This window comes from Ranitomeya variabilis, chromosome 5 (genome assembly GCF_051348905.1).
Source record: "Ranitomeya variabilis isolate aRanVar5 chromosome 5, aRanVar5.hap1, whole genome shotgun sequence".
Classification (NCBI taxonomy): domain Eukaryota; kingdom Metazoa; phylum Chordata; class Amphibia; order Anura; family Dendrobatidae; genus Ranitomeya; species Ranitomeya variabilis.
The window spans coordinates 311750899-311771046 of NC_135236.1; the positions used below are offsets into that span (position 1 = coordinate 311750899).

The 20148-nt window shown below is 42.5% G+C and overlaps 1 protein-coding gene across 1 annotated transcript in view; it reads left to right on the forward strand.

Annotated features, from left to right (window-relative positions):
- The first annotated feature begins 661 nt into the window (after window positions 1-661).
- PROSER2 (proline and serine rich 2) overlaps window positions 662-20148 on the forward strand; it is a 50346-nt gene continuing 30859 nt past the window's right edge. Inside the window, exon 1 of the mRNA XM_077264575.1 lies at window positions 662-823. The gene's annotated coding sequence lies outside the window, so the exon portion shown is untranslated. The remainder of the gene's footprint in view (window positions 824-20148) is intronic.

The window sequence follows — 20148 nt, forward strand, 5'->3', positions numbered from 1 at the left end:
TGCATGTGCCCAAAGGGTTCAGTCACACTGGCGTATATTCTCTCCTGCGCAGGAATCGGGCCAATTAGGCTAATGTCACTCTGCTCAATATCTGTCAGAGATTGATCTGAGTGTCATCTTGCTGGGATCCGATTCTCTTGCATGATAAAATCGCAGCACAGATGCGAGAACCTAATTTCTCCATTATCTCTGAATGTACATGGGACTGCACTTACATGACATCCGAGTGCAGCCCGATGTTACACACGCTGCCATGACAAGTCGGTATAGGAAAATGATCGCTGCTCTGCAACCTATAGTATAGCATTGGGCTGAGTGCTATCCAATAAAACAACATATAGCACGCCGCCGTGTTATACGCCAGTGTGAGCGAGCCCTGATGCTTATAACGCCTCCTCATCTGTACACTCAAAAAAGAAAGGTGAATAAGCAGTAATTAAAAGGACAAGGTTATAATTATAATAAAAATAATACCTCATAAAAATAATAAAACGTCTTCACACTTTACACGAAGGGTCCTGTGTAACAGTGATCAGGTGTCCTCTGCCTGCTGCGTGCTATACCAGGCTCCGTCTGTTGCAGTACTGGCACATTAGCACTAGATGGCAGCGGCGTCCTCTGTGCCGGAGGATCACCTGGCGTGTGCTGCCGTCAGGTAGGAATGCTGCGGGCGCCCCTCCCGTGTAATGTGTCCCCGCCCTGTCACTTGTCACTGCACACCTCACCCGGTTCCACCTGCTACACTCACCTCCCGGGTCCGCTGGGCAGCACCCTCACATTTCCCAGTCCCTCAGCACAGACTAGCTACCTCCTGGCCGCATAGGTAAGTCCACACTGTGCACTGTCCTCAGTTACCACTGATATGCTGGGAATTGTAGTTCTTAAAGTGCTTTGGGGCCACTGTTTACTGGCAGGAAGCTGTTCTGTATCTGCAGTGTATCCAGGATGTATAATAATAGTAGGATTTAACCTCTTCTTCACCTAGTCCTGTCATAGAAATACACTTAATGTAAGGATCACCTAGGAGTGTTTCTCTTTTCCCTGCTCTTACCGCAGAGACATCCTCCCCTGCTGCACAATGGGGGTGGTAGTACTGCTGTCCTGTCAGGGGGATTACCTCCATCCTGACTGCGAGTATGACTTCTCTTACATTGTTTTGGTTCTTCTCAGGGCTGGTAATAAATTGACTTTCCATCATTAGATTAGATGCTGACGCTTTCCCTTTTTAGTGACTCCCTATATGTAAAGGTTCGTTAGTGGCATCTCTCTAGATGTCTATGTGTAGGGGTCTGTTCTGCTGCCGTCCCAGATACCCGTGTGAGGCTGCGCTCGCTGCGACACAACCCCATTCTGAGTTATAGAAGTTAGTTTATGGGCCATGTTTTATAAAGAATTCTGTAAACTTTATTTCATGTACAACCTCTAAAACCTCATGGGCCCCATATATATTATTGTAAAAGGTTCGGCCCAGTTAGGAATAACTGAGAATCCTATATGTGCAGATGCAGAACAGGAGAATTCCTCTAGGCCAGGGTGACTCCATCTCCTTCTGAGACACATATTCCGATCATGCTGAACAGAGTGGGATCCGTTTTTCTCGGAGGTGGCGAGAAAAAAGAAACAAGTTTTGTAGACTGTTTACATCTGGGTTTTTTTTTTTTACTTTATAGAAACTTTTTTTCCTCGTAAGTGACTGTCTTCCTATAGAGTGGCATATGTCCGTGCTTTTCGTCATGGGTACACATCTGGTATGATGTGAGCAGAACCATAATGGCAGTAGAATCATGCAAGAATTCACCTGAATTGTCTTTATTATCAATTTATGACACCAAATTTATTACTTGAGTTGTTTAAACTTTGTGCCAAGACAAACAATTGTGCCCATGTGGTGTAGATTGGTCGGCTGCTCCACTTTAGGGCTGTACTGCGGATCGTGGACACACAAGGACCTGAGCTGATCGGCTGGCTGGGCAATATTTGGCTCAGCTGATCATATAGTAATGGCGTCAATCAATCATAAGCCGCCATAGCCCTCTGTAATGGAAGTCACCAGTAAACTGCCTAAGCTAAAGGGCACCCGTAAGCTCACTCAAACAAATGTATGGGTGTAGCTGATGAGTAATAACTAAGTCGTCTTCTGGTCCGATCCCATATTGTCGGTTGACACTAAAATCTAAACATTGGTAAAATATTTCTGGCTAGAAACGTGACGGCACTATCCAGATATGGTTAGGGTCATTGTTGGATTAGAGGACACCGTTAATGATCAGTAGGGTCTGTCGGACACATTGATGTCACAGCTGTGGCACACCTGTCATGTTCTGTATTCTGCGTATATGTGCGCAGCGTATCACCTGCATACGCAAACGCATGCCAAAACGCATACAAATGCATATTTACGCAGCGTTTTTTATCCGCATCAGTTTACGCATTACGGCAAAAAAAACGCATACTTGTGCATGCGTTTTTTCCTGCGTTTGCGTTTTTATGCGCATGCGTTTGATATTTCCAGGAAGGTGTGTCTCAATGGGCGTGTCTCAATCAGTTCCTGGACATGCGCAGTCCGAAGTACGCAAGCGCATCGAACGCATGCATACGCAAGGACATGCTACGCATGCATTCCCATAGACAGTAATGCGGTTTTTAATGCACTCATCCGCATGCACATATTTGACGGATTTTTGACGCCTCCAAAAATGCAACGTGTTGCATTCGCCGGAATCCGCCACACACCTCGAAATGACGCAAAAGCATGCAAACACATGTCCATGCGTACATCATGTTAAAGATAAGTACACATGATGCATGCGGATCAATGCGGACGAAACGCTGCGTAAACAGACGAAAATGTGAAACCAGCCTAAGAAAACCGGAAATGACCACGGACACGTGAATTCGGCACTCGTGGTCAAGACTTTACATCACTCTATTAAGAGAAACGAGGGCTAGAAACACTTGTTAAAATGACTTTTCCCACCGGAGTTGGTCATTGAGGTTGTACCACAGTAAGTTTGGCTCTTTGCGCCACAAGGCCGATCATGGGAAACCGTATTCAGGTCCATTATTGTAGAAATCTTGATATTGTCCACATCCAGCTTTGAGGCCTTATTCCCCATACTAGAAAAATGGATTATTTTGATCAGCGTGTGCTCCAAGTGTTATTAGTTTTTCTCATACGCGGAGAAAAAAAAGTTTCTCCACCTTCTCCTTTCTGACAGTCCGTGAAAATTGGACAACACTTGGATGCTATTCGAGTGTGGACCAATTTTTTTTTTTTCATGGACCCATTAACTTGCATTGCCATATTTGATCCAACCCCAGATCAAAATCAGACATGTCCCCGCAATTTTCCGCTGACCAATGGCAGAAAAATCACAGACATTTGCATGGCCCCGCAGACTATTACATTTACAAGTGCTATCCGTGAAAAGCGGACATGTGATTGAGCCCCAAGTGCTAGTGGGGTTTGCACTCTGAAATAGAAATAGACCAAGAATCCGAGGAGCTTGAAGCCATCCCATACAGACTATCTTAGGTAGAAGTGATATCTGTGAAAAACAAGGATCGCACTCATACAAGAAAAAATGATAACTGATATAGCCCTTAGATAATTATTAGTGATGAGCGAATGTGCTCAGATAAGGTGTTATCTGAGCATGCTCGGGTACTAATGAGTGTCTTCGTTATGCTCGAAAAATATGTTTGAGTCCCCGCAGATGCATGTTTCATGGCTGTTCGACAGCCACAACAAATAGAGGGATTACCTATAAACCAAGAGAAAACTATAATGGAAAGATCTGAAACTCTCCTATTTTTGACTTACTCCTGTTTGTGGCTTTAAAATACATTAAAATAATTCACATTGTGAAGAGTGGGTTTTTTTTTTGCATAAAACAGAATAGCACAGTCAGTGCAAAAAATACATAAAAGCCTATAAAATACAGAACATTCTGTCAAGCGTGAATTCCGTACAGTGTTCTGGTATATTTTCCGCTGAAAAACTGGAAAATGCCAATTTTCTGTTTCTTGCTATCTCTGAATAACCTGATGGTTTACTTCTGAAAAAAATCTACTGGAGATAAGGAGATTAGAATGATTGTGCAAATGGCATTCCAATCTGTAGGAGATAGATGTGTCTGCGGTTTCTGGGGTCAGTCTTCCATTTAGGGCTCATACTCACTTGCGAGCAACTCGGATGAGTCTCGCACGTCAATACCCGGCACTCAGATCGGAGCGTGTGGCCACATAGCAATAAATGCAGCTGAACGCTCCGCTCCTGAGTGCCGGGTATTGCCGTGCGAGACTCATCCGAGTTGCTCCCAAGTGAGTATGAGCCCTTACTCTATCTGTTGCTTCCCATTCACCCAGGATAGAAGATGTCATGTGTGCACACAGCAGGTGTTTGTTACAGTGGTTCCCCGCACCCCTTTCAACCCGGAGCATGATATCATAATGTTATTTGTTTGACAAGAGACTAAAGGTACCTTCACACTAGACAACGATGCCGATCGCTGCAGCGTCGCTGTGTGGTCGCTGGAGAGCTGTCACACAGACAGCTCTCCAGCGACCAACGATGCCGAAGTCCCCGGGTAACCAGGGTAAACATTGGGTTGCTAAGCGCAGGGCCGCGCTTAGTAACCCGATGTTTACCCTGGTTACCAGTGTAAATGTAAAAAAACAAACACTACATACTTACATTCGCGTCCCCCGGCGTCCGCTTCCTGCACTGACTGAGCGCCGGCCCTAACAGCAGAGCGGTGACGTCACCGCTGTGCTTTGCTTTCCGGCCGGCCCTGACACAGTCAGTGCAGGAAGCTCTGAGCAGCAGCGCGGACGCCGGGGGACGTGACAGACATCAGAGGGTGAGTATGTACTGTTTTTTTTTTACTTTTACAATGGTAACCAGGGTAAATATCGGGTTACTAAGCACGGCCCTGCGCTTAGTAACCCGATATTTACCCTGGTTACCATTGTAAAACATCGCTGGCATCGTTGCTTTTGCTGTCAAACACAACGATACACGCCGATCTGACGACCAAATAAAGTTCTGAACTTTCAGCAACGACCAGCGATATCACAGCAGGATCCTGATCGCTGCTGCGTGTCAAACACAACGATATCGCTAGCCAGGACGCTGCAACGTCACGGATCGCTATCGTTATCATTGCAAAGTCGTTTAGTGTGAAGGTACCTTAAGATTAAAGAATTTCCATTTACTTAAAAACAAATAAATGAGTAAAAATTGAAAATAAATGATATTTTTCCTTTACAAAGAAAAAGCGCAGGGCAGCAGGGAGATTTTATTCTTCTAGCAGCTTCCCTGAGCCGGCAGCAGACATTACATTGTGCCGCTCCATAATACACACGTGTGAGTAGCGTGTATTCTCCTGACAGATCCGCAGAGGGAAATCTCATGTTCTACAGAAAACACGTTCTGGAATTGCTTCTTCTGCAATATCTCTTCATTTTTGCCATTTTTTTTTGCATGTTTTTTGTAACATTTTACAATACTAGCAAATTTCTGAAAAATCACGCTCATGCTGTTTCTTTGTTCCTTGCGGATTCAAACTATCATAGCGCATTTGTAATCTGCCACACTTCAGCTCTTTCAGTGTTTTTTCAGCGTTTCAAATGAATAGGGGAAAACTCGTAAAATCGCAGGAAATAATATATAAAAAAAAACATGCTTTCTTTAAACAGCATTTTTTTCTGCCAACATTCTGTTTTTGCTGTAGAAAAATGTGCTGCAAATATTCAGTGTGTGCACATACTCTAAAGCCCAAAGTTTACAATCGTTCATTAGTGATTGTATAACTAGCAATTGCCTAGAATATTAAACTGGCGGTGTGTCTGGTGTCCGCCAATTGTGACTTTCTACAGCAGGAGGCAGAATTGCAACTTGGACTTAGAAGTTCTTTCTTTTTTTTTTTTTAGTATTGTCTTTTGCTATTGAAACAACCTAAATAAACAAGAATTCTGGAACAGTTTGCGCTAAAAACCTGTATTACTTGCCTTGTATTACATTTATTAGGTGCATTAGATGCTGTCTGTCATTCATCCAACAAAGATCCATGGGTTTATTACTTTATCGGAGCGGGGCTGTGCGTCAAAATTTGGTGTCAAATTTCTGATACAAAGTAAGGCTAGGTACTGCATCTATTATTATTATTATACATTTTTATAGCGCCATTTATTCCATGGCGCTTTACATGTGAAAAGGGCCAAATATAGACAAATACAATAAACATGAGCAAAAAACAAGGCACTAACAGATACAGACAGAGGGAGGACCCTGCCGCGAGGGATCACAGTCTACAGGGGAAGGTTGAGGATACACTAGGAGAGGGTAGAGCTGGTTGTGTGGCGGTTCAGTAGGTTGAGGATCACTGCAGGCTGTAGCCTTGTCGGAAGAGGTGGGTCTTCAAGGTTCTTTTTGAAGGTTTCTATGGTAGGCGAGAGTCTGATGTGTTGCGGTAGAGAGTTCAGAGTATGGGGGAAGCATGGGAGAAGTCTTGGATGCGGTTGTGGGAAGAAGAGATAAGAGGGGAGTAGAGAAGGAGATCTTGTGAGGGGATCGAAGGTTGCTTGTAGGTAAGGTAGGCATGTAGTACACTTAGCCTACTGTATGTGTGAGGAGCTTTTCCAAAAATATATTGTAATATTGCCATAGATGGCCATTCGTCAGAAATGTCAAAAATGTGTTCTTTTGGCCTCGATCTGACCGGTTAGTGTTGGCATACCGTTGGTTTAACTGTATAGGAAGGCACAGCAGACTGGTTGTTCCTGTACTGAGGCCCACAGCAAAGAAAATTACCGTATACCTTGCAGTAAACGTTTTGGTGGATGGATGTCTTATCCTAAAAATGGCCTTTGTCGAGACACACCTTGTGAGCGTATGCGCCTGACAAATAGTACAAAAGCAGTCTAGTCCTAGCCTAAGCTGAGTCGTAAGTGGTGTAAACTAACACTACACTTTCTAAAAGTACACCAAATGATTTTATGGACCTTCCATGAGTTTAGTGTCAGTGCGTCAGTTTCTATTTTATTACTGTTGTATCAGGTTTACTTGTATGCATGAAAAAAAACTGATTCCTGTAGGTTCTCCTATCAAACAAACGTAAACCAAGTGGAGGTAACTAGGATGGCATTCAGGTTCTATCCATGTGTTACATGGAACCATAGGCTTGAGTTTGATCTATGCTTTGGATAAGAAAACAGACGTATCTCCACTCCGCAAAAAAAAGGAAAAACATGAACATACGAACTGCCCACTATAATGGGCACATTTTCTATCCATAAAAAACACTGATGGTACATAAAAATGGATGTCTCAGTGAGGCATAAGGCCAGGTTCAGATGGACAAATTTAAAGTCCAAATTAAGTTTTCTATGTCAAGGGGGTTGTCTCAAGTTATTAAATGGTAAAAATTGGAAAGTGCTTGGAAAAAAAACCAAGAAAGTTTAGAGCTTACTTCTTGTTAAAAATCTTCTCCATTCTTCAGATGCTATGGTTTATTGCTGGCAAGTGCTGCTCCAAAGTTGAACAGATTGCTGGCCTGAAATGTCAATCATCAGGAATATACCCTCCTGTGAACCAGACCGCTCAGAGTAGTCACTGGATCAGTCTGCTTCTTCTTAAGACAGAAGAATAGAACATTCCTTTAATAATTGCAATGGATCTGTAAAAAACAGATGCCCTGTGGATAGAGTCTGTGTGTTATCCACATGGCGAATCTCACCCAAAAAATAGATCAGACCAGTGCACGCTGTGATTTTTTTTGTTACTTGTAGAACATCAGTCCATATGTAAAACATTGTGGTTGTATATATAGTGGCATTGTCACTTGACTGAAGTTCCCAGAGCCGCAGGATCCTTACAGCTCGCAGTGTGCACGATGTGAGGATTCACAAGTCTGCAGTCACATAGAGCGACTGCAGAGTTTCGGACCAGACAACCCCTTTAAGGCTTCTATCTAGCTGACAACTAGTTGAGTCACTCATGAGTAAACTACTGTTCTGCCAATCTTATCTCTTCACCAACTTGTCATACTGGATTTTCAAGCAGAACTGCAGATACTATAGAATGAATGTTTTAAACAAAGAAATGAGTCTTCACTGGGTTAAAATCCCAGAGACTAGTTATTCAAACATTCAAAGATGTTGTAGAGGTGCGTGCGTTTGTACGAAAAGGTTAAAAGATCATGAACTGTCTCCACACATACAAACTGTCCAGTTCAGGTAAACAGGTGTTTCCATACATTGGCAGATAAATTATGTAATGTAAGTCTTCCCAGGACCACACCTACAATAAGGAGAAATTACTGATGTAAATAAGGCATTTTATATAGCCATAAACTAAATATGTAATAGATTGTTTCATGACAGTTGAATGACTATACTAATTAATATTGTGTCTGTGATGTGTGTGTGTGTGTGTGTATATATACTGTATATATATATATATATATATATATATAATATTACTGTGCAAAAGTTTCAAGCAGTATACATCACATAGGAGACACTGAGACTGCTGTGTATACATCAGATAGGTGACACTGAGACTGCTGTGTATACATCACATAGGAGCCTTCGAGACTGTTGTATATACATCACAAGAGACATGGGGCCTGCGACATAGACTCCAAATAAGACATGGTTCTGTAGCATAGACATCACAGAAGACATGGGGGCTGTGATATATATTACAGTAGATATGGGGCCACTGATGCTGTCTTCTATTCGATGGGAGAGCTAACCTGAGCCCGGGCCTGTAGAGCAAGATGACAATGAAGGCTGGAATGGAGGTCTATCCTCTTCACCAATGAGTCCTGCCTTGGCTTACCTATCATTTGTCAGCAATTGCAAAAGGGAACTGCCAGCAGTGAATCTTCATGATTTGTGTGCCCAAGTGCATTCCGCATCACAGAACATTCCTCAGACAACCTTTAATAAACTGTATAAATTGTTACTTGCGCCTGTTCTTCCTTCTCACTGTTGAGGACTGGCTGGGAACATACTGCTGAATATTCCGAGAATCGATTTTTTGTTTTGTATTCAGCACAGATCTGCCGAAAGCCTTGTAAGTTAAAGTTCATTGTGTTTTATCCACTTTGTATCTATAGGTGATAAGTATAGTATTTTGCTTGTGCATTTGGCAGACTTGAGCGAAACTATTAGTACTAGGCTACATCTCATGTTTGAGGAATGCTAGACTAAATGAATTCTGAGTGGTATGCATACACATAAAGTAATCAGATAGATAAAGACCATAAACTTCTAGTCACCCAATGTGTAATATTTTGCACTAATTTTCTTCAGACATGGGGTATTCGAGGACAGGAATCTGGACTCACCAACAGTTTATTCTTTGCTATCAGACAACAAAATAGAAATCATTAAGACATTTTTACAATTCTAATTCAACAATATCTTCATAAGACTATATCATGTATAGTACAGTGGGGGAAATAATTATTTGATCCCTTACTGATTTTGTGAGTTTGCCCACTGACAAAGACATAAACAGTCTATAATTTTAAGGGTAAGTTAATTGTAACATTGAGAGCTAGAATATCAAAAATAAAATCCAGGAATCACATTGTATCAATTATATAAATGTATTTGCATTTTGCAGTGAGAAATATGTATTTGATCCCTCTGGCAAACAAGACTTAATACTTGGGGGCAAAGCCCTTGTTGGCAAGCACAGCAGTCAGACATTATTTGCAGTCGATGATGAGGTATGCTCACGTCAGGAGGAATTTTGGTCCACTCCTCTTTGCAGATCATCTCTAAATCTTTAAGATTTTGAGCCTGTCACTTGGCAACTCGGCGCTTCAACTCCCTCCATAAGTTTTCTATGGGATTAAGGACTGGAGACTGGCTAGGCCCCTCCATGACCTCAATGTACTTTTTATTGAGCCACTCCTTTGTCGCCTTGGCTGTATGTTTTAGGTCATTGTCTTGCTGGAAGACCCAGCCACGACCCATTTTTATTTTAATGTCATGGCAGAGGAAAGGAGGTTGTCACTCAGGATTTTACGGTACATGGCTCCATCCATTATCCAACTGATGCGGTGAAGTAGTCATGTGCCCTTAGCAGAGAAACACCCACAAAACATAATGTTTCCACTGCCATGCTTGACAGTGAGGACCATGTTCTTTGGGTCATAGGCAGCATTTCTCTTCCTCCAAAAATGTCGAGTTGAGTTAATGCCAAAGAGCTCAATTTTTGTCTCATCTGACCACAGCACCTTCTCCCAATCACTCACAGAATCATCCAGGTGTTCATTGGCATACATCAGATGGGTCTGCACATGTGCCTTCTTGAGCAGGAAGACCTTGCGATCACTGCAGGATTTTAACCCCTTAGTGACAGAGCCAATTTGGTTGTTCACGACCAAGCCAATTTTTACAATTCTTACCACTGTCAATTTATGTGGTTATAACTCTGGAATGCTTCAACGGATCCCACTGATTCTGAGATTGTTTTCTCATGACATATTGTACTTCACGTTAGTGGTAAAATTTCTTCGATATGACTAGCGTTTATTTATGAAAAAAACAGAAATATGGTGAAAATGTAGCAATTTTCAAACTTTGAATATTTATGCCCTTAACCCCTTTCTGACATCGGACGTACTATCCCGTCGAGGTGGGGTGGGCCCGTATGACCACCGACGGGATAGTACGTCCAGCGCGATCGGCGGCGCTCACGGGGGGAGCGCGGCCGATCGCGGCCGGGTGTCAGCTGCCTATCGCAGCTCACATCCGGCACTATGTGCCAGGAGCGGTCACGGACCGCTCCCGGCACATTAACCCCCGGCACACCGCGATCAAACAAGATCGCGATGTGCCGGCGGTGCAGGGAAGCATCGCGCAGGGAGGGGGCTCCCTGCGGGCTTCCCTGAGCCCCCCGCAGCAACGCGATGTGATCGCGTTGCTGCGAGGGTCTTACCTCCCTCCCTGCCTGCTCCAGACCCGGATCCAAGATGGCCGCGGATCCGGGTCCTGCAGGGAGGGAGGTGGCTTCACAGAAGCCTGCTCAGAGCAGGCACTGTGAAGCAGCCTGCACTTCTCTCAGATCGGTGATCTGTCAGAGTGCTATGCAAACTGGCAGATCACCGATCTGTATTTTCCCCCCCTGGGGCAAAGTAAAAAAGTAAAAAAAAAATTTCCAAATGTGTAAAAAAAAATAAAAAAAAATATTCCAAAATAATGAAAAAAAAAAAAAATATTATTCCCATAAATACATTTCTTTATCTAAATAAAAAAAAAAAAAACAATAAAAGTACACATATTTAGTATCGCCGCGTCCGTAACGACCCGACCTATAAAACTGGCCCACTAGTTAACCCCTTCAGTAAACACCGTAAGAAAAAAAAAAAAAAAACCAGGCAAAAAACAACGCTTTATCATACCGCCGAACAAAAAGTGGAATAACACGCGATCAAAAAGACAGATATAAATAACCATGGTACCGCTGAAAGCGTCATCTTGTCCCGCAAATAACGAGCCACCATACAGCATGATCAGCAAAAAAATAAAAAGTTATAGTCCTGAGAATAAAGCGATGCAAAAATAATTATTTTTTCCATAAAATAGTTTTTATCGTATAAAAGCGCCAAAACATAAAAAAATAATATAAATGAGGTATCGCTGTAATCGTACTGACCTGAAGAATAAAACTGTTTTATCAATTTTACCAAACGCGGAACTGTATAAACGCCTCTCCCAAAAGAAATTCATGAATAGCTGGTTTTTGGTCATTCTGCCTCACAAAAATCGGAATAAAAAGCGATCAAAAAATGTGACGTGCCCAAAAAGTTACCAATAAAAACATCAACTCGTCCCGCAAAAAACAAGACCTCACATGACTCTGTGGACTCAAATATGGAAAAATTATAGCTCTCAAAATGTGGTAACGCAAAAAATATTTTTTGCAATAAAAAGCGTCTTTCAGTGTGTGACGGCTGCCAATCATAAAAATCCGCTAAAAAAACTCGCTATAAAAGTAAATCAAACCCCCCTTCATCACCCCCTTAGTTAGGGAAAAATAAAAAAAATGTATTTATTTCCATTTTCCCATTAGGGTTAGGGCTAGGGTTGGGGCTAGGGTTAAGGCTACAGTTAGGGTTGGGGCTAAAGTTAGGGTTAGGGTTGGGGCTAAAGTTATGGTTAGGGTTTAGATTACATTTACGGTTGGGAATAGGGTTGGGATTAGGGTTAGGGGTGTGTCAGGGTTAGAGGTGTGGTTAGGGTTACTGTTGGGATTAGGGTTAGGGGTGTGTTTGGATTAGGGTTTCAGTTATAATTGGGGGGTTTCCACTGTTTCGGCACATCAGGAGCTCCCCAAACACAACATGGCGTCCCATCTCAATTCCAGTCAATTTTGCATTGAAAAGTCAAATGGCGCTCCTTCGCTTCCGAGCTCTGTCATGCGCCCAAACAGTGGTTTACCCCCACATATGGGGTATCGGCGTACTCAGGACAAATTGTACAACAACTTTTGGGGTCCATTTTTTCCTGTTACCCTTGGTAAAATAAAACAAATTGGAGCTGAAGTAAATTTTTTGTGAAAAAAAGTTAAATGTTCATTTTTATTTAAACATTCCAAAAATTCCTGTGAAGCACCAGAAGGGTTAATAAACTTCTTGAATATGGTTTTGAGCACCTTGAGGGGTGCAGTTTTTAGAATGGTGTCACACTTGGGTATTTTCTATCATATAGACCCCTCAAAATGACTTCAAATGAGATGTGGTCCCTAAAAAAAAATGGTGTTGTAAAAATGAGAAATTGCTGGTCAACTTTTAACCCTTATAACTCCCTAACAAAAAAAAATGTTGGTTCCAAAATTGTGCTGATGTAAAGTAGACATGTGGGAAATGTTACTTATTAAGTATTTTGTGTGACATATCTCTGTGATTTAAGGGCATAAAAATTCAAAGTTGGAAAATTGCAAAATGTTCAAAATTTTCGCCAAATTTCCAATTTTTTTGCAAATAAACGCAGGTAATATCAAAGAAATTTTACCACTATCATGAAGTACAATATGTCACGAGAAAACAGTGTCAGAATCGCCAAGATCCGTTGAAGCGTTCCAGAGTTATAACCTCATAAAGGGACAGTGGTCAGAATTGTAAAAATTGGCCCGGTCATTAACGTGCAAACCACCCTTGGGGGTGAAGGGGTTAAATCAGAGAGATATGTCTCACAAAATACTTAATAAATAACATTTCCCACATGTCTACTTTACATCAGTACAATTTTGGAAGCAACATTTTTTTTTATTAGGAAGTTATAAGGGTTAAAAGTTGGCCAGTGATTTCTCATTTTTCCAACAAAATTTACAAAACCCTTTTTTGTTCGAGACCACCTCACATTTCTAGTGACTAGGGGCCAATATAACAGAAAATGCCCACAAGTGACACCATTCTAAAAACTGCACCCCTCAAGGTGCACAAAACCACATTCAAGAAGTTTATTAACCCTTCAGGTGCTTCACGAGAACTAAAGCAATTTGGAAGGAAAAAATGAATAACTTTTTTCACAAAAAAATTACTTTGGAGCCAATTTTTTTTATTTTCACAAGGGTATCAAGAGAAAATGGACCACAAAATTTGTTCTGCAATTTCTCCTGAGTACGCTGATACCCCATATGTGGGGAAAAGCCACTGTTTGGGTGCATGGCAGGGCTCAGAAGGGAGGGAGCATCATTTGACTTTTTGAACGCAAAATTGGCTGGAATCAATAGTGGCGCCATGTTGCTTTTGGAGACCCCCTGATAAATCTGAACAGTGGAAACCCCCCAATTCTAACTCTAACCCTAACCCCAACACACCCCTGATCCTTATCCCAACTCTAACCCCAACACAACCCTAACCCTAATCCAAACCCTTACCATCACCCTAACCACAACCCTAATCCTAACACCCCTAACACTAATTCCAACCCTAACCCCAGTCCTAACCCTAACTTTAGCTCAACACACTTTAGCCCAACCCTAAACCTAGCTTTAGCCCAACTAACTTTAGCCCAACTCTAACCCTAATGGAAAAATGGAAATAAATATATATTTTTTATTTTATTATTTTTCCCTAACTAAGGGGTTGATAAAGGGGGGGTTTATTTACTATTTTTTTATTTTGATCACTGTGATAGGGTCTATCACAGTGATCAAAATGAACCAATAGAAAAAATTTCATTAAAAAGCGGCGCTGTGGTTTAAGTATTTTTAACTGCCGCTGTTAAAAGGCGTATTAGCTGTTGTTAATGTGTTACCAATGGTTTTCTTGGTGACTGTGGTCCCAGCTGCCTTGAGATCATTAACAAGTTCCACCTGTGTAGTTATAGGCTGATCTGTCACCTTACTCATGATCAAGGATACCCCATGAGGTGAGATTTTGCATGGTGCCCCAGATCGATCTTGATTGACAGTCATTTTGTATTTCTTCCATTATTTTACTATTGCACCAACCGTTGTCTCCTTCTCACCCAGCGTCTTACTTATGGTTTTGTTGTCCATTCCAACTTTGTAGAGGGCTATGATCTTGTCCCTGACATCCTTACCCATCCTTATAAAGCTCTTTAGTCTTGCCCATGTTGTAGAGGTTAGAGTCTGACTGATTACGTATATACTCGAGAATAAGCCGAAGCACCTAATTTTGCCATGAAAAACTGGAAAAACTTATTGACTTGAGTATAACCCAGGTATGCATTGTCCCTTCATCCCTATCCTGGTATACATTGTCCCCTCATCCCTATCCTAGTATGCATTGTCCCTTCATCCTTATCCTGGTATGCACTGTTCCCTCATCCCTATCCTGATATGCATGGCTCCCCATTCCTATCCTTGTATGCATGGCTCCCCATCCCTGTCTTTGTATGCGTGGCTCCTTATCCCCGTCCCTGTATGCATGGCTCCTTATCCCCATCCTTGTATGCGTGACTCCTTATCCCCTTCCTTGTATTCATGGCTCCGCATCCCTGTCCTTGTATGCATGGTTCCCCATAACTGTCCTTGTATGCATGGCTCCTATAAAAAAAACAAAAACAAAACCTACTTTACATTCCCTGCATGCCCTCGCTGCATCTCGATCTGTGGCAGCAGCTCTTCCAGCCGAGCGATCATGTGTCTCGGCTCATTAAGGTAATTCACTCCACACCTATGGGATTGGAGAGAGGTGAATATTCCTTACCTTAACCCCTTAAGCCCCAAGAGTGGTTTGCACGTTAATGACCGGGCCAATTTTTACAATTCTGACCACTGTCCCTTTATGAGGTTATAACTCTGGAACGCTTTAACGGATCCTGATGATTCTGCAATTGTTTTCTTGTGACATATTGTACTTCATGTTAGTGGTAAAATTTCTTTGATATTACCTGCATTTATTTGTGAAAAAAATGGAAATTTGGCGAAAATGTTGAAAATTTCGCTATTTTCCAACTTTGAATTTTTATGTCCTTAAATCACAGAGATATGTCACACAAAATACTTAATAAGTAACATTTCCCACATGTCTACTTTACATCAGCACAATTTGGGAACCAAAATTTTTTTTTGTTAGGGAGTTATAAGGGTTAAAAGTTGACCAGCAATTTCTCATTTTTACAACACCATTTTCTTTTAGGGACCACATCTCATTTGAAGTCATTTTGAGGGGTCTATATGATAGAAAAGAACCAAGTGTGACACCATTCTGAAAACTGCAAGGTGCTCAAAACCACATTCAAGAAGTTTATTAACCCTTCGGGTGTTTCACAGGAATTTTTGGAATGTTTAAATAAAAATGAACATTTAACTTTTTGTCACACAAAATTTACTTCAGCTCCAATTTGTTTTATTTTACCAAGGGTAACAGGAGAAAATGGACCCCAAAAGTTGTACAATTTGTCCTGAGTATGCCGATACCCGATATGTGGGGGTAAACCACTGTTTGGGCACATGGCAGAGCTCGGAAGGGAAGGAGGGCTATTTGACTTTTCAATGCAAAATTGACAGGAATTGAGATCGGACACCATGTTGCGTTTGGAGAGCCCCTGATGTGCCTAAACATTGAAACCCCCCACAAGTGACACCATTTGGAAAAGTAGACCCCCTAAGGAACTTATCTAGATGTGTGGTGAGCACCTTGACCCACCAAGTGCTTCACAGAAGTTTATAATGCAGAGTCGTAAAAATAAAAAATCATATTTTTTCACAAAAATGATCTTTTTGCCCCCAATTTTTTATTTTCCCAAGGGTAAGAGAAGAAATTGGACCCCAAAAGTTGTTGTGCAATTTGTCTTGAGTACGCTGATACCCCATATGTGGGGGGAACCACCGTTTGGGCACATGGCAAAGCTCGGAAGGGAAGGAGCGCCATTTGGAATGCAGACTTAGATGGATTGGTCTGCAGGCTGTTGTGGATTCTGTTTGTGGGCTCCCTCTGGTGGTTACTGCTGGTACTGGGTGACTTTGGTGGGTTGCGGCCTTTGGTTTCCACCTGTCCATCAGAGGCTGGGTGTTTCCTATTTTACCTGGCCTTTCTGTCATTCCCTTGCCGGCTATCAATGTATTCAGATGTGCTCTGTTTGGTTCCTGCCTACCTGCTCCCAGATCTTTCAGGATAAGCTAAGTGCTGATTTTCAGTTGTTGGTTTTTTTGTCCAGCTTGCTTATTATGTCTCTATGCTAGCTGGTAGCTCTAGTGGACTGAGGTTCTCCCCATGTGCCATGAGTTGGCACATGGGTTCTTGTAATCTCAGGATGGTTTTTTGATTAGGGTTTTTTGCTGACCGCTCAGACCCCTTTTGTATCGTTCTGCTTTCTAGTTTACAGCGGGCCTCAATTTGCTGAACCTATATATATCATCTCTATGTGTGTGCCTTCCTCTCATTTCACCGTCAATACATGTGGGGGGCAACTATACCTTTTGGGGGTCATTCCTCTGGGGGCAAGTGAGGTCTTTATTTTCTCTGCAGTACTAGTTAGCTCTTAGGCTGGTGCGTGGCGTCTAGAACCAACGTAGGCACGCTCCCTGGCTATCTCTAGTTGCGTTTGTCAGGCGTAGGGCAGCGGTCAGCCCAGGTTCCATCACCCTAGAGCTCGTCCGATATTTTGTATTACTTTGCTTGTCCCTTGCTATCCCTAGCCATTGGGATTCATGACAGTATAGCCGGCCCACAAAGTGTTAATTGTTTGGGCTGAAGCAGGAGAAAAAGAAGTGTTTAAGGGAAATTTTTTTTTTTTTTTTCTCCTTCAGAGTTTTGCTGCCTAGCCCTTAATTGCTGTCTAGCTGCTTCTTACCTCCTCTTAACCCTTGAATGGCTCTGATATTAGCTGTTTAACATGGATGTCCAGAGTTTGGCTTCCAGCCTGAGTAATCTCGCGGCAAAAGTTCAAAACATACAGGATTTTGTTGTTCACACTCCCATGTCTGAACCTAGAATTCCTATTCCAGAGTTCTTTTCTGGAGATAGATCTACCTTCCTGAATTTCAGGAACAATTGTAAATTGTTTCTTTCTTTAAAATCTCGCTCCTCTGGAGACCCTGCTCAACAGGTCAAGATTGTAATATCTTTCCTGCAAGGCGACCCTCAGAATTGGGCATTTGCATTGGCACCAGGGGATCCTGCATTGCTCAATGTGGATGCGTTTTTTCTGGCATTGGGATTGCTCTATGAGGAACCCAACCTGGAGATTCAGGCTGAAAAGGCTTTATTAGCCCTCTCTCAGGGGTATGATGAAGCGGAAATATATTGTCAAAAATTTCGGAAATGGTCGGTGCTTACTCAGTGGAATGAGTGCGCCCTGGCTGCAAACTTCAGAAATGGTCTTTCCGAGGCCATTAAGGATATTATGGTGGGGTTCCCTACGCCTACAGGTCTGAATGAGTCGATGGCTATGGCCATTCAGATTGATCGGCGTTTACGGGAGCGCAAACCCGTGCACCAGTTGGCGGTGTCTTTTGAACAGGCACCTGAGACTATGCAATGTGATAGAATTCAGTCCAGAAGTGAACGGCAAAATTATAGGCGGAAAAATGGATTGTGTTTTTATTGTGGTGATTCAGCTCATGTTATATCAGCATGCTCTAAACGCACAAAAAGGGTTGATAAATCTTTTGCCATTGGTACTCTGCAGCCTAAGTTCATTTTGTCTGTGACTCTGATTTTTTCACTGTCTTCCATTTCCGTCAATGCCTATGTGGATTCGGGCGCTGCCCTGAGTCTTATGGATTGGTCATTTGCTAAACGCTGCGGTTTTAGTCTGGAACCTCTGGAAGTTCCTATTCCTCTGAAGGGAATTGACTCTACACCATTGGCTATGAATAAACCGCAGTATTGGACACAAGTGACCATGCGCATGACTCCCGTTCATCAGGAGGTGATTCGCTTCCTTGTACTGTATAATTTACATGATGTACTAGTGCTTGGTCTGCCATGGTTACAAACTCATAATCCTGTCCTGGACTGGAAAACAATGTCTGTGTTAAGCTGGGGATGTCAGGGGGTTCATGATTATGCACCTCCGATTTCAATCGCTTCATCTACTCCTTCTGAGATCCCTGCGTTTTTGTCTGACTATAGGGATGTTTTTGAGGAGCCTAAGCTCAATTTGCTCCCTCCGCATAGAGATTGTGACTGTGCTATAGAATTGATTCCTGGCAGTAAGTTCCCTAAGGGTCGTTTATTTAATCTGTCACTGCCAGAGCATACTGCTATGCGGAATTATATTAAGGAGTCCTTGGAAAAGGGACATATTCGTCCATCTTCGTCCCCTCTGGGAGCAGGTTTTTTTTTCGTGGCAAAAAAAGATGGTTCCCTGAGGCCTTGTATAGATTATCGCCTTCTGAATAAGATTACAGTCAAGTATCAGTATCCATTGCCATTATTGACTGATTTGTTTGCTCGCATTAAGGGGGCTAGGTGGTTCACTAAGATAGATCTTCGCGGTGCGTATAATCTGGTGCGGATAAAACAGGGTGATGAGTGGAAAACCGCATTTAATACGCTTGAGGGCCATTTTGAGTATTTGGTAATGCCTTTTGGACTCTCCAATGCTCCGTCAGTCTTTCAGTCCTTTATGCACAATATTTTCCGTGAATATCTGGATAAGTTTATGATTGTGTATTTGGATGATATTTTGGTGTTTTCTGATGACTGGGAGTCTCATGTTCTACAGGTCAGGAAGGTGTTTCAGGTTCTGCGGGCCAATTCTCTGTTTGTGAAGGGCTCAAAGTGTCTCTTCGGAGTCCAGAAGATTTCTTTTTTGGGGTACATTTTTTCTCCTTCTACTATTGAGATGGATCCCGTCAAGGTTCAGGCGATTTGTGACTGGACACAACCTACATCTGTTAAGAGCCTTCAGAAGTTCTTGGGGTTTGCTAATTTTTATCGTCGGTTCATTGCTAATTTTTCCAGTATTGTTAAACCTTTGACTGATTTGACTAAAAAGGGTGCTGATGTTGCTGATTGGTCTCCTGCGGCCGTGGAGGCCTTTCAGGAACTTAAGCGCCGGTTTTCTTCTGCTCCTGTGTTGTGTCAACCAGATGTTTCACTTCCTTTTCAGGTTGAGGTTGATGCTTCCGAGATTGGAGCGGGGGCGGTTTTGTCACAGAGAAGTTCTAATGGCTCGGTGATGAAGCCATGTGCATTCTTCTCTAGAAAATTCTCGCCCGCCGAGCGCAATTATGATGTGGGTAATCGGGAGCTTTTGGCCATGAAGTGGGCATTTGAGGAGTGGCGTCATTGGCTTGAGGGTGCTAAACATCGTGTGGTGGTCTTGACTGATCACAAGAATCTCATTTACCTTGAGTCTGCCAGGCGTTTGAATCCTAGACAGGCTCGTTGGTCGTTGTTTTTTTTCTCGTTTCAATTTCGTGGTTTCATATCTGCCAGGTTCAAAGAATGTGAAGGCAGATGCTCTTTCCAGGAGTTTTGTGCCTGACTCTCCTGGAGACTCTGGGCCTACTGGTATCCTTAGGGATGGGGTAATATTGTCCGCCGTATCCCCAGACTTGCGACGTGCATTGCAGGAGTTTCAGGTGGATAAACCGGATCGTTGTCCACCAGAAAGACTGTTTGTTCCGGATGATTGGACCAGTAGAGTCATCTCCGAGGTCCATTCTTCTGTGTTGGCTGGTCATCCTGGAATATTTGGTAC